This window comes from Protopterus annectens, chromosome 8.part0 (assembly GCF_019279795.1).
Source record: "Protopterus annectens isolate FY-2018-M chromosome 8.part0, PAN1.0, whole genome shotgun sequence".
NCBI classification, from domain to species: Eukaryota; Metazoa; Chordata; order Ceratodontiformes; family Protopteridae; genus Protopterus; species Protopterus annectens.
In genome coordinates, this window is record NC_056741.1 from 1,147,803,274 (window position 1) to 1,147,817,836 (window position 14,563).

General features: G+C 40.9%; 1 protein-coding gene across 2 annotated transcripts in view; it reads right to left on the bottom strand.

Annotated features, from left to right (window-relative positions):
* The window catches only part of VLDLR (very low density lipoprotein receptor), a 348,579-nt gene that overhangs the window by 73,492 nt on the left and 260,524 nt on the right, over positions 1–14,563 (bottom strand). The window lies entirely within an intron of this gene.

The window sequence follows — 14,563 nt, forward strand, 5'->3', positions numbered from 1 at the left end:
CAAATTTTAAAGGTATGCCCACAACTGTCACCCAACTCTTCACAATTTCTGCAGTCTGTATGTTCAGTGCTCTAGTAGTCCAATCTTATGCAGAAACAATTCAGCATGGGAAAGATCAGTATTTATCTTAATACCCAGAAAATACAGGCCTGTGAAATTCAGATCAATTCAGCTCCGTCAAGACCACAATTCCTGAAAAATACCATTCCTCCATCCACCTTGCGATACAACACTGAGTAACAAGCATATTAAACTGAAGTAGCTTAATGGGCTATGGTGTCACTGGACGGCAGAGTTAAAGTGCAACACTGGTTGTAAAAATTCAACATGGCTTCTTAAAACGTTGGCTCCAAGCAATTCATAAATTCTCATTGACTGGCCAAACTGGAATGAGTGCGTGTATCAAGCTCACATGACCTGCACTAAATGACTAGCAACATTCACTTTATATTCAAATACATAAAAGCTTAGTATTTACATTATGATGGACTAAGATAATAGTTGTGGTTTTAGCAGACCATAGTGAGAAACTGAATCACATCATGGCTTCATATTTTCTACCACACTAATGCCCTTGCATTAAGAGCCAATGACCGCCATGCTGTTCCAACTTAGAAGTTAAGGGAAAAGAGATGCAGCAGCAAGAATGTTAATGTTCTCTTCACAGATCCTTGTATCCAGGTGGCATCTGAAAGTCTGCTTGCAGTAACTCCATCTAGTTATGGAGTTAAAATGCAATTGTACCAGTCTTCACTAAACCATTGCCCAAATAAATTTAGTAGACCCTGCTGACATTACTGTATAGATACTGAATTGCATCCAATACTTTCATGGACATTTCTATGCGTGCACAGTAGTGTGCCCATTCCCATTAAAGCTCAATTGCAGGGGAAAGCATGAAGGCACTGTACCAGGAAAGTCTTATCTTTGGTGGCAGGCTTAAAATATATTAAGCTTTTCATAACCCCTGTGGCTATAAACGCTCACTCCAGATAATCACTGCACCAGATGCCATGGCGGAAAGGTAAGCATCCAAACCACCAATACACAGATTCAGTTGGTAGCCCCTTCAAATATCAGTTATCCCTTTGTTGCGACTGCCAATAGCCAGATAGGTTTTTGCTATAGCAACTGCAAGCTTTTGGCAGCTACTACGATTTGAATATTGTCATGAGGTGAAGCCAAATGGATCAGAACAAAGAGTAGTACTAAACCTGAAGCAAAGGAATATTCTGGCAACCTTTGCCATCTTGACATGCAGACTGTCCTGCAGAACACTGCAATCCATCACAGAAAAGACCAAGTAACCATTTGATCTTTACAGTTTTAGACTGAGGAGATCAGAAGTCCACAATCTTTATAAACACTTCAGAGCCTCTAGTCTACTAGAATTAGATTAGGTTTGTTGCATCTGTTCTGGTCTAGTCATGTCCTTTTAGTGAGGAGGAATACCTAAAAGGAGGCAGAACTGCACTGAACACAGCCTTGATACTTTTATGGCTTGCTATACAGCAAAGTTGAAATTTGACCAGAGTGCTTCAAAACAGGACACTGCCAAATCCTCAGAAGACAAATACTTATGAATCTCCAGCACCTCTGCAACATCCCTTGCCAAAACTCATATTACCATCAGAACACTACCTGAAGTGGGAGCAGTTCTTTATACCCAAAGTTCTGAGCACTTCTAGCTGGAAAGAGTTTAACAGATGGAGAACTTACTCCCAACCGTGAGCTCTGTCATTTTCACCCAAATAAACACAAGTTAGTGAACATTAAGCAGTCTTAAATTCAGCTTGGCATGACAAATGTTAATGCTAAACCAAGTGGTGTACACCACTCCCAGCTACAATGTTAAGTCTTTACATACATTTGCCAAAAAAGCCAGCTGACACTACTTGCCTGTGAACCACCAATGGGCCACTTTGTAGAGTTTACAGCCAACTAAAAGCATTTTTTTTTTTAGACAGAATAATATGGAAAGTACCATATGCAGTTGGTGCCAATATCCAAGAATCCTTATCAAGGGAAGTTAAACTGCTATGCTCAGAGGGCTTTTAGCATTGTGACCATTGCAGTGGAGTCTATTAAAGGAGCCTTATTAAACCATTAATGGCTCTTCACACTCTGCCTGACCAGTAAACTGTACTGCCTGCAGGGGAGCCACCGAAAGGTAGGTAAGCAAGGTGGAATAAAGACCATCTGGTAGACCTACCACCTAACTGCAATCTCCAAATTTGGGAGCTACTCAAGGGAGATGCTCCAAATGCTCCCATTACAAATGCTGTAAACACTATTGTAGACATGTAAACAGAATAGAATGCGTGCACACACTGGGGCAGAAATCAAAGTGCTCTCTTTTGCACTGTTCCTAGGTACACATGGGCCAGACAGTGTGGCCCAGTCATTATGGCAGCTTTCCACAATTCTGTTTTCCCCTGAAAAGGAAATAAGGTGTTGGACTTGAATATGCAGGGGATAAGCTAAAAGCCAATTTCAACTCAGAATCAAACCCTTGAGACTACCTTTATCATATCCTGTTTCAGGATATTTATTTTATTTCATTTGATAACTGGGGAAGTCCACTGGGCTCGAGGGCCCATTTTCAGTGGAGGCCCGGGGAGAAAAGCTCCGATCATAAACATATTACACACTAAGTTACATATTACAATGAAATTGCACCCTTAAACAATTTACAAATAGGAAAACACAAATTTGTATACAGATTGTATAATAGTACAAAAACAAAATAGTTTCATTTTAAGTTTCAGATGAATGATACATTTTATGTAAATACTGAAAGTTACAGTTGTAAGAAGAGGCATGTAGTCAAGAGGGAAGTGAAGATAAGAGAATTTACATAGAGTTTACAGTGGTGCGAAGATGAAAAAAGTAGAAGGTGGGGGATACAGAGTTAGAAGAAAGAGGGGCAGGAGGGAGGTAATTACAAGGGGAAGTGAAAGGATTTAGGCAGGAAGTATACAATGACATTTCCAGTTTAGGGAGAGGTGATTATGGAGTAGAGATTTAATTTTTTCTGGATTTGTAGTGGATCTTAGCAGGGGAGGGAGCAGGTTCCATTTCCTTGCTATAGTATAAGAAAATAGGTGGTGGCCAGGGGGACGTTTAGGTTTTTGCACAGAGAAGATTTTGGTAGGCTGATCTTGGGTCTGAGAGGAATGTAGAAAGGCAAGATGTTAGAAAGTGCAGGGCAAGCAGAGGGTTTAAATATGAGTTTGGGTGCTGTAGTAAGTTGGAAGTAGTAAAGATGATTAGTAAGTTCAAGCCATTGAAGAGGATGAAGGGAGATGCAATGGTGAGATGAATGCTTTTGAGTTGGTAGCAAATTTAGCAATTTTGTTGTAGCAACTTTCTAGTTTTGAGGAGAAAGACGAGAGGTTGGTTAGAAGGGGAGCACCATACAATAGAGAAGGTAGAAGGAAGGTGGAGGCGAGGGTTTGTTTAGTGGCTAAAGAAAGGGGGAATTTCTATAAAGCATGCCGAGCTTCTGATGTGTTTTTTGTATGTTTAGTTGAATAGGATCATTAAATTTCAGTTCAAAGGTAACACCCAGAAGTTTGGCACCAGAAGCAACTTCTATTGAGGAGTGAGAGAGGCTGGTGATCTTGAAAGAGCTTAGAGTGGGAGGGCTTTAGAGGGGGAGAAAATATGGGATTTGTTGGCATTTAGGGAGAGATGGTTCTGAAGCATCCAATTCTCAGTGGTTGTGAAGGCCAATTGTGTTTTGGCCTGGAGTTCGGGAAGAGTAGGGGCTGAGCAGACTAGAGTAGAGTAGTCTGCATATTGCACTATTTGAGTGAGGAATTGCAGAGTGAAAGTAATTGATAAATATATTGAAGAGCATAGGACAGAGAATAGATCCCCGAGGAACTCCGGTAAGGGTAGGTAGGAAGGAAGGTAGAGGTACCCGTTTGCCATTTCACAGCTTGGGATCCATCTGAGAGATGGCTTTTGAACTACAAAAAGGGAATCTAGGGAGAGATTGAAGTTTGAAAGATGGTTAAGACGGAGTGAGTGGGATACATGTGTCAAATGCTTTAGAGAGGTCAAGAAAGACAGTGGAGACAAGATTTCACAGGCATGGTTAACAATGTCCAAGAAAGAGAGCAGTAATGGTACTGTGGCCAGGACAGAATCCGTGCTGAGTAGGGGGTGAGGAGTTGGTTATTGAGGAGATGGGGCAGGAGTTGCAAGTGGATACATTTTAAGGATTTTTGAAATTGGGGAAAGAATGGCTATTGGGCGGAAGTTAGAAATGCTATTATTTTTGCCTCCTTTGTGAAGGGCAGGATATATGCAGCTCTCCATTGGAGTCAGAGGAACAGGAAACCCACTGAAGTATGAAGTAAAATGTTAAGTTGCATGTTAGATGTGCATAGACCACATCTTCACAGAACAAAAACTAGTCAGACTTCCTGAAAGTTATAAAAAGAATTGTACCAAGTTACCTCAACATGGTGGCTCACTGATTAAGTTAGATCACATGCTCATTCTAGGACATCTGTATCCACTTTTAACTGCATTTCTATTCACAATGCATGACATTTGTACTATTTGGTCCAGTGCTCATAACTCATTACAAGGTTGATCTTTCTAGGAATAGGGCAGCATTTGGTTCTGCTGTACTCTGGAATATCCCACAGAGACCACCTTGGGGTTACACTAGCTAGGGAGCGTTCCCAGTGGTTGAGAAATGACTAACCAGATACAAGTTATGCATTTAGCTTAATGCCTCCTTATTTTCCTCCTTCAAATCTACCCCCTTCCGTTGAACACATTCATATGGTTTCCTGGTATGACCTGGAGATATAGCCTCCAGACCTCCTCCAAGCTCCAGACACCTTTCCTATCATACTTCTAGCTATTTTTCTACAACTGGATGCAGAGTGGGCAAGCTCAAACTGGGGCAATCTGGGATTTGAGGGGAGAGTTGTGTAAGGGAAGGAGCTTGAGCTATGGATCCAAAGCTTGAGAAGTGGCTCCTGAAAGTGCATTCTGGGTGTCCAAGCTCAACACAAACTCCTTCCGCCATTTATCAGCATAATCTTAAAGATCAGAATATTAAATGTTAAATTGTCCCACACTGTTTGTTCCAACAGTTTTAATGTTTGCGCCAAAAGGCCAGTGATCTTGCCAGGAAAAACCAGAGGTGGTACTCTACATGGCTAGAAATAAAATAACCAAGGCACTGGGAAAACAAGTGCCATGGGCGTTTACATCCACTAGCACCATCACCAACTGACAGGAATTCGGACAGCACACAGGAGTGCAGCATCAACCTCATTTAACTGCAGTGCCTGTAATAGAAAATTCAAGAACCCAAGGTGGGAAACTGGAAGATCAGAAGGTTGTGGGGTTCAATGGACTGCTGAACTTCAAATACAAAATTGCTACACATTCCAAGACGCATTCTTTTACTAAGTTGTTAAATCTTTCACAACTCAATACAGAAGCCTATTAAGAGAACAAAAGTTAAGGGTCTGTTTCTTCTGCTGCTAGTTGGTCCCTGGTCATGAAGGGATGAAAACTAGAGATGTGTAGTCAATAGAGAAGTTAATCAAATGGGGTAAAGCCTATGGCTTGCCCTTTCAGCAGTAACAAGCAAAGTTATATTTTCTGTATTAGAGACGATGCAACTTTGGATCTTAATATTTTCACTTCAGACGAGCTCTACACAAACTGCCACATTGCAAAGATATGCACTAATTAGAGAATTTCCATCTGCAAGTCCACTGATCTACTACCTTCCAATAAACATTAAATATCAGAAACTCAGAAGTCAAGGTTTCAAAGTCAACTTGCTTTTTAAATGTTATGGTTTAAGTGTTCCATTTTAAAAAAAAGTATACCCCACAGTGGGAATCCTGACAGACTGAAGTAGTTTATTTTTTTTACACCATCTAAATATTTATAATATCAGGAAATCAGTGCAAGTACACAAGCATTCCAGATGAGCACCTTAGATACAATCCTAGGCCAGAATTTAAGCTATAGACATGCTGTGCAGCCTGTCTCCAACATCTGCCAAACCACCTGGAAATTTCTGTATATTGTCCTAAACACAGAATCCCATCTCCCACTATCTGTTGCCCTTAAACTAGATGAAAGCAAATCTTCCTAAAAAGCAGCTTCCAGAATTTTGATCACTGGTGCATTTCTACAGGAATTTAATAGTCCCTCAAAGATGGTTGCAGACAGGTGTCTTTTTGAATAGAACCTCCACTCTGCTTCAATCTCGAGTTGCAGCTTTCATTAGTGATCCCTTGTTCTGCTCCCTTGCAGATACCCGCTCTTGCCTCATTAGCCCCAGACATTGCTCTTGCCTCATTAGCCCGCGACATTGCTAGTCAGCCATTAGTTTCCAACACAGCCTTCAGCTACCATTCTTATGCTGATGCTTTCAATATACACCACTGCTCCAGAAATCATTTTTCCGATTAGTCCCCTCCAGCATGTATTGCCACACTGCATTTTGATAAATGCATACTACTGTTGTGAACTCTAAATTTATAGATTTATGACTTAGCAGATGTACCCATAAAAGTGGGCAAGTTTTCCACTAAAGTTCTAATATCCTACACCCAACCCCTGCTTTCAGGGGTTAGATGCGACTGCGATTTCACCTTCCAGCTTACTGGATGGACTATGGATTCCTGGTAGGGCTAGAATATTCCTGTTTTAATACTAATTTCCCCTTTAAAACTCCAACACCTACAATTTCCACTCAAGACTCCTTTCATCCTTCTCATCTTACAGGAGGCTTAAATCTGTCACCAGCAAAGACATGCATACTGCAGAGAATGATGCGTCCTCCCACTGCAGAACTATAGCAAGTATCCCTAGGGTCTGCTACTGCAACCTGGTGTCCAGCCAGCATACCAAAATCTTACTGGGAACACGTCTGATGCAAGACTGTCAGCATAAGTGATATGACACTTCAAACGCAAAACTGAAGTGCCCCAGAAGAAAGAACATGTACAAAGGAAAAAGATGGCTAGAGACTCAAGCCCTCAGCCAGGCATATGTTTCTAACAGAAAAGAGGGCATGAGGAAGGGACTAAACACACTGAAGGATATCTACTGTTGCAAGATAAAATTTTACTATACCCTTCCCAATCTTCATTACCTATGGAAAAATGCAAAGGCTACTGCGATGTAAGGGAGAAGGCAAACAGGAACCCTCCACAAACCCATGAACAGCCTTGGTAAAACCTGCCTGGCTGTGGAAATAACATCCAGCTTTTAATGTTTGGTAATGTGTGCACAGAAAACAAAGTAGCTTCCTGGAACTAGTGTTCAAATGCTTGGAGAAGCCCCCCACCCCCCAAAAAAAGAGGCCACTTAACTGGTATAATGGGCTCAGATGTAGAAAGCAGTTTGCCAAGAAAACAAATGGCTTTTGAAATCCAGGATGAGATGGTTTGCTTGGAAACTACCAAACCCAAGTTTGCTTGGAAACTACCAAACCCAATGTCTAAGCATGAAAGGATCGTTCAGATTTGCATAAATCATTTGTCTTGTCCAAATACCAGAGCCAAGAGCCAATGTATGTAGAACCTTCTCACTAAGACTGCAGAGAAGGAAAAGTGAAGCTAGACAAAAGGACAACCCTTTAACTACGTTGGGCATAAAAGGTTTAGTATGCAGAGATGCCCAGTCCCTATTAAAAAAAAAAAATTAAAGTGGAAGCCTTCATCAAGGCTTGAGTTTTTAAAAACCCTGCAGTGTTCCAGGTGCAGTGTTGCAGAAAAGCATCAGCAGTTTCACAAGGGGCCTGGTTCAATTTCTAAACTGAGAACCTTTCAGGAATTTAACTTCAGAATGAGGAGCCAATGCAAGATCCAAAAGCAGACATATTGCAGACAAGTAAGCTGCTTCCAACAGAAATGCCAAGCCTGCACACAGTTCACATGAGAACCAAAGGGATCCTGCCAAAAATCTCTTCCAATACCAGAAAATCACACATGTCCAAATGGGTTTCCTGGTCTCTGGCAGAACCTTAAGCACATCCTCATAATATTTAAAAGGGATTAAAATCCCTTACACCCAGTGTCAAATGAAGAGCTGACAGGACTAGGGTGAGCTCTTGTCTTGTGCAAGATCTGGTAAGGTAGACTGCCCCTGCTGACCAGATGAAAAAGGAGGGGGAACCAGTGATGTCTGGGTCAAAAAGGAGTCACCAAAAAAAATCTGTTTTATCTTGTGTAGGACCGTGACAAGAGGAGGAAGCATAGAGACATGTTCCCCTCCACAAGAGTGTCCACCCTCCAAGAGGGCTTGGATTTCAGAAAGGAGGCAGAGCTCTATTGGAGGGATACCCCACCAATGAAGTCTAGAAACATGAGGTTGGGTTCTGGACCTGCTCCAACTCTGCCACCAAGTTTTGCCTTGGAGGAATTTAAACTGCCTGAACAGAAACCTGCATTTGGATAGCTAGGGCCAGGCCTGAAGAGCTAATCAGGTCTTGTGCCCCCCATGATTGTTGATTCACCACAACTGGTGTCTGTGTAGACCCTTAAAAGGTCTGGGGACCAAAGTGAGTGGAAGGGTCTGCATCTGACATTTGTCATCCAGTTGAGGGGGACCAAAGACCCTGAATGCTCATGCTGCATTACATCAATAAACTCCCAAGACTGAATAGGAGACTGGAAATGGATGCCTGGATTGAGAGATTTGAATCCACCTCTGAAGCTAGTTTTAGACATGGGACAGAACTGGAAACTTGAGGGTGGTAATACTGAAGTCAATGACTGCCAGTACCCACAGAAAATTCCTTGTATGAAGTTTGGCAAAGGGAGGCAAGGGGATAGTAGAGATAATGAACCCCAGAGCCCTCAAATTCACTGGCAGGTATGAAACAGAAGCAGCTTAAGAGTATACTGGGAACAGGCAGACACCAGCACTGGAAGTTTGGACCCTGCATCTCATGAAAATGTGACCCTGGGAGGGAGACTGAACAGACTTCTGGAGATTGTGAAACCCTGACTGTGCAAAAGGAGCCTGTAAGGATGAGCCAGAAAGAGCAGATTGTTCAGATACAGAAATATTTGTACTCCAAGAAGCCTACACAACGCCAACTGAAATCAGGCATGTGGTGAATACCTTTACATCTGTGTAAAGAATAAAGGCCAAGTAGAGAACTAAAAATGAGGAAAAATGCAAATACTTCCTTAGATGGTTAATAGGACTATGTGCCCTTCAGATCCAGGGAAACTAGAAAACCAAACTGACAAAACTCCAGTGGCAACAAATTATTTTAAATAAACTAAACTGAGCATTTACTTCATAGTGTATCTTTTATTGGTGGTGTTGCGGTAGCGCTGTCGCCTCATAGTAAGATACTGTCCGGTTCGATTCTCAGCTAGAGTATCTTCTGCATGGAGACGAGCGTGAATCAGTGTACCTTCGTTGAAGGTTGTGCATCAGGGCTGGTTACTCTGCATGTAAAAATCAATTACCAATCATTGGAGTTCTGCTGTGGTGACCCCTAACCGGGAAAAGCCAAAAGGCAACATTACAAAACTGAAAAGCACAAAATTGCTCATTTCTGTGCTGAAAATTACATTGTGCAAATGTGCCATATTTGCATTTCTATATTACCATATGCACTCGACAGCTATCACATTTTCAGACAGTAAAAGCAGAAGTCTGTCTGCATTTATTCACTTTAAACTGAAATCTCAAATCTCTAACTGCAACTTTCTACAAGACCACTAATTTTGGTCAACTACACAACTCCAGGTTGAAAGTCAAATTGCAGAACAAGTTTTCTAGCAAATGGTTTGCAAACATTCTGCATAGATTAACAGGCAATTACTAAGCAAATGGCACAACAGCAGTTACAAGCCTAGCCAGTAATTCCCAGGATATAGCAATATTTAATCGTAATTCCACAGATATGGGATGGGGTAGTATCAGGCTAGTGAGCAATTGAATGTTGGAGCCCCAAGTCATTTTAGAGACTACCTGTTCATAAGGAACACATCAGGAGTGAATTTTATGGTTCCTCACCCATTTATCTAAATTTTTTTTTGGAGTGAGGGATGAGCTCATGGGAAGTTTATTCCATAAAAAAATGTAACCTTTGGGAAATCAATGCTTCCACAGCAAGTTCTGTTACAGTCAAAATGTTCAGATCCATGAAACAACCCTGGTATAAATTTTTGCGATTACATTCAGAGCAGGATCAGACAATACCTTGTAGGTCAGGCACAAGTAACCTCTTAATACAGAAAATGGATAGGGCCTTGTAAGAAACCTCTGTGGCTGCTCTAACTGGTGCAACTGCCTGGTTAGGAACATGCATTATGGACCTAATGGAGGGCAGAGTACAATGCACTATATTTTCTCGGACATTTGATGCCATGCCTTTTATGCAGAGATTCATGGAATGATTTCCTCACTGTAGTTACGTGGTGGTCAAAGTTAGTTACTATTTGTGTTCCTAGATCACTCACCACTGGGTCTGCTTTGCAGTGTAGTACAACTTGCAGGGATACCCCAATTACTGAAGGGTATTACACATGTTTTAGCATTTAGTCTCTGAATGTTTTTTGCAAAAGTTGAGTCATTTTTTTATGCCAGTTTAAAATGTCATCATTTGGGGATTAGACTGTTGCTCCCAGCTTACAATTGTCTTTTTGAACCATGAAAGCGCTTACGTATTTTCGGTCAGAAAATCGCACTTAAACTTTTGGGAACCTTTGAGTATTTCTCTACAAGATTAGTTTCTGCTGGGATTTGGTTTTTATTATACCTTTAAACTGTACAGACCACCATTCAAATTCTCAGCTCAAGTGTTTGAGCATTAGTTGCTAGAGACCGGTGTTAGATGGACTAGTCATTACATTTTAACCCAAGGAGGAACAGTCTAGTAAAGCTTTACTAGACAGATGGTGCAAGAATTTAAGCTTTAAGTGCAAAACCATCTACCTATGCAACTTCAGAAATATAGATGTGCTCCAACCAAATGCTTACAAAACTGAACTACAAACATCCTGAAAATGTTCAGTTGCTAGGCTTGTTGCACAAGATCAACTTGTCAAGTGACAGTAGCATACCTCAACTGGTCAAGATTTTTGCCTCAATTTTGGTCCGTTCCTCCAAACTTTGGCAAATCACAAGAGGACTGAAGATAGATAAGCGAGTTTTAGACTTCATATCCTTTAAAATACTTGCTAATGCAAAGCCTGTTATTCTATCAATTTAAGTTTGTAGGAGCAATATTTAAGAATTGGCTTCTGTCCCCCCCCCCCCCTTTTACAGCTTTGTTCAGATTTCTTGCAATTAGTGGAGGTATTGACAGCACTCAAAGCTACACTATATATGGTGTTAAGAAAAATTATCACACACACACATATATACATAAATGTTGAAGCACCATAACTGTACACAGAACTTTTGAAAGCTGGCAGACCAATGTTTCAGCATTAAAACAATGCATTACATTGTCAGAAAATGTCTCAGACTACATAAATTTGGTGCAGTCAGACTTGGATGAGCAAGTCTTGTATACACTGTACACTAATGTGACAATTGGCTATATGCTCGAAAAAGCATGTGATAAGGGCATCAAAACTGCCCAAGTCACTGGGTAAGTTACAGGAGCTAAAAGGTAATGGCAGTAATTGCTTACAGCTTAAATGCTACATGCTTTAATGTCTGACCAGACAAATCAAGGACACTTTCCTTCTAAAGAAATTTAGATCACAAATCACTCCTACAACCACGTGTCAGAGTTGCATTAATCACAGGCATGAGTTAAGGGCAAGTAAAGATAATGTACTGGCAGTGTCCAGTACAGAATGCAAAAGTGGACATTAAAAATCAAACAGAGGAATTCCTGCTTCACATTCCCACATTGCACTGAATTTTCCAAGGTCGCTTAGCTGTACAAGTGTCATTATGGTTCTTAAATTCCATCAGGCTTAAGTACCTGCAGCAATCCTCATTCTCAGGACAAGGAAGCAATAGGAATTTAGAGCTTGTGTGTCTGAATATACTATTGGAAAATGTGGCACATGGGTATCAAATTCCAGTAGCACATTATGGCAGAGAAGCTGAAACAACAGCACATGGGCATGGTTGAGTACAACCATGACAAAGTACATAAACTGTACAACTAAAGAAAAGGTTGGCATACATCCAACAGAAGTAGTGTGCAATTAGTCACTCAGATTCAAAAAATTAACACTTCTTACTGGGGCTATAACCTTGCACTTTTTCAACTTTACACATACCTGAAAATGAACACCAATTTTCTTTAAAAATCTAGTGGCACTGAACAGACTAAACATTCATAAAATTTCCTCACGACTGAGGGACTGCACCCCGCTCCCTGTATTCAACTTTCCATAACAGTATAGAAGACTGACTTTGTTGCCAAGACAAGGAACTGGAAGTTCCCAAATCAACTTCCTAGGTTAAACAGATTGAAAGATAAGGCTTAAAAACACCCTCTATCAATTCCAGACACACTGCTCTGAATAGTTAAACAGCTTGTCAGTGTCCAAGTACCCTTGAACCAGTCTACATCAACAATCTCCAAAGATCCCATAGAACATATGCAGGATGGAGTAAATCATGGGGAGACTTCCAAATACTTTGAACTTCCTACTATTTGTACAGCATTTGACTAATGTGCCTGAATAATCTCGCACTCAGATTAGCTATACAAGAGTACAAACACTGCCAAGTGTGGTTCATCATGCTTTCATGCTCCTTTACTTGTACCAAATGGTAGACAGAGACACTGCAAGAGCGCTCATTTGATAAGGATATGAAAGTCTTCCCATTTTGAAAAATGCACAAGAATGAGTCAGATCTGCTAGGAAGTAAACTGCTAACTGGGTCTTCAATTTCTGCAGGATCTTAGAAAGTTCAAAGAGCAGCTGGACAAGGTTATCAAAATTAGTAGGTACCTGAACAGGAGACATTTAAAACCATTTGAATAAAAATCAGTCTTATTGGAGTCATCCACATACAAAATTACTAGATATGGCACAACAAAATACCTCCTCATACAAATGTAAATGCTGCTCAGTGAATCAGCAAGACCAGAGGCTGTCCTAAATGAGTGACCAAGTGTTGAGTTTGGAACACTCAAGAAACCAAGTCAGCCCTGTATTTGCACTAAAGCTGGTCTGAAAAATGAATTAAAAGTCCAATACGTGTATTAGAGAATCATTTCAATAATTATGATTAAAACTGCCAGCACCAGTAAAGCAGCTCATGTTGAGTGCATATTTCAGACATTTAGACGGCTTCTCCTCCATGACCAGTGTTAAGTGATTCTTCCAAACCAAATGTTTTCTGTGGCCAAAGTGAGAACTTCAGACAAATTAGCATTCCCATACAAAAGATGGGGTACAAAGATCCCTTTCCTCCTTCCAAAAAAGGACCACCAATTTAATCTGATCTAATTTATAAAATACCAATTACAGTACCATTAGCCCTTCTTGGACATCCCCTGAAAATCTTACACCTCCAAAGATACAGGCCTCACCATAAAAACAGCACTAATCAAAACCAAGTGTAAGCTAAATTCACCCAAATTAGTATGAATCAATGGAGGAACTGATTTCATGCTATTTGATAGACCACTCCCATATTTATGGGAAACAAAGTGCCTAGAACTATATACATGCCTCCCCCAGTCACACTACATCCAGAGTTCATCTGTTCAGCTTTGAAATCACCATTTTCAAAAACTCCATTTAACATATTAACATACCAAGATAAACATATGAAACAAAAGATGTAATGTGTTTGTATATTCAAAACGATTGGCAGCAAATGGCATGCTCACCTGCAGGGGTGGACAACCACTGGACTGCATCACTCACAGGCTGGAGCCTCCAGCCTACTCTCGCGTGCCACAAGAACAGAAACTAGCCATTAGCCTTGCATGACTTCAGACTACTGACGAGGAGGTGAAGACTGGATTTAACTGCTGCCGAGGAGGAAACTCGGCCATTAGCCTTGCACAGATTCAGGACTGGGTTCAAGACTTAGCAGTGCAATGTATGGTGTTAACAGCATTTTATTCTAGCAACTGTGTTATACAAGCAAGGTTTAAAATGTGTCTTTTGGCTTGTCCCCCCCCCCCCCCCCCAATACATTTCAGCTTTTTCCAGATTGTGCTGCAAAGTTCAGAGATGCAGCTGAGTGTAAAGTAGATTTTACAAGGAGCTGAGAGCTGCAAGAGAACAAAAGTTTAGTGCTGCTTAGTCTGCTTTCATTGTTAATAGCAGAACAGGTAGTGTAATTGCTTTTGGTGCAGAAGGCTGTGGGTTCTACTCCCACAGTAGGTAGATGCATTGCTGATACTGTACTGTGTTGTAAAGGGGGTGGATGCTGCAGTCCATTTGGGTGAAGATACCTAGTAACTATGAACTAGTTATCAGTTTGCCATCCATTCCCTATTGTGATATTACTAGCTTATTTTTTTTAATGCAATAGGCAATTTATTCCTCAAAGGCAACAGGCACTTTAGATGAAACAATGACAAAGTTGTTTACTAGCAGCAACTTCATTAGTTACAGAT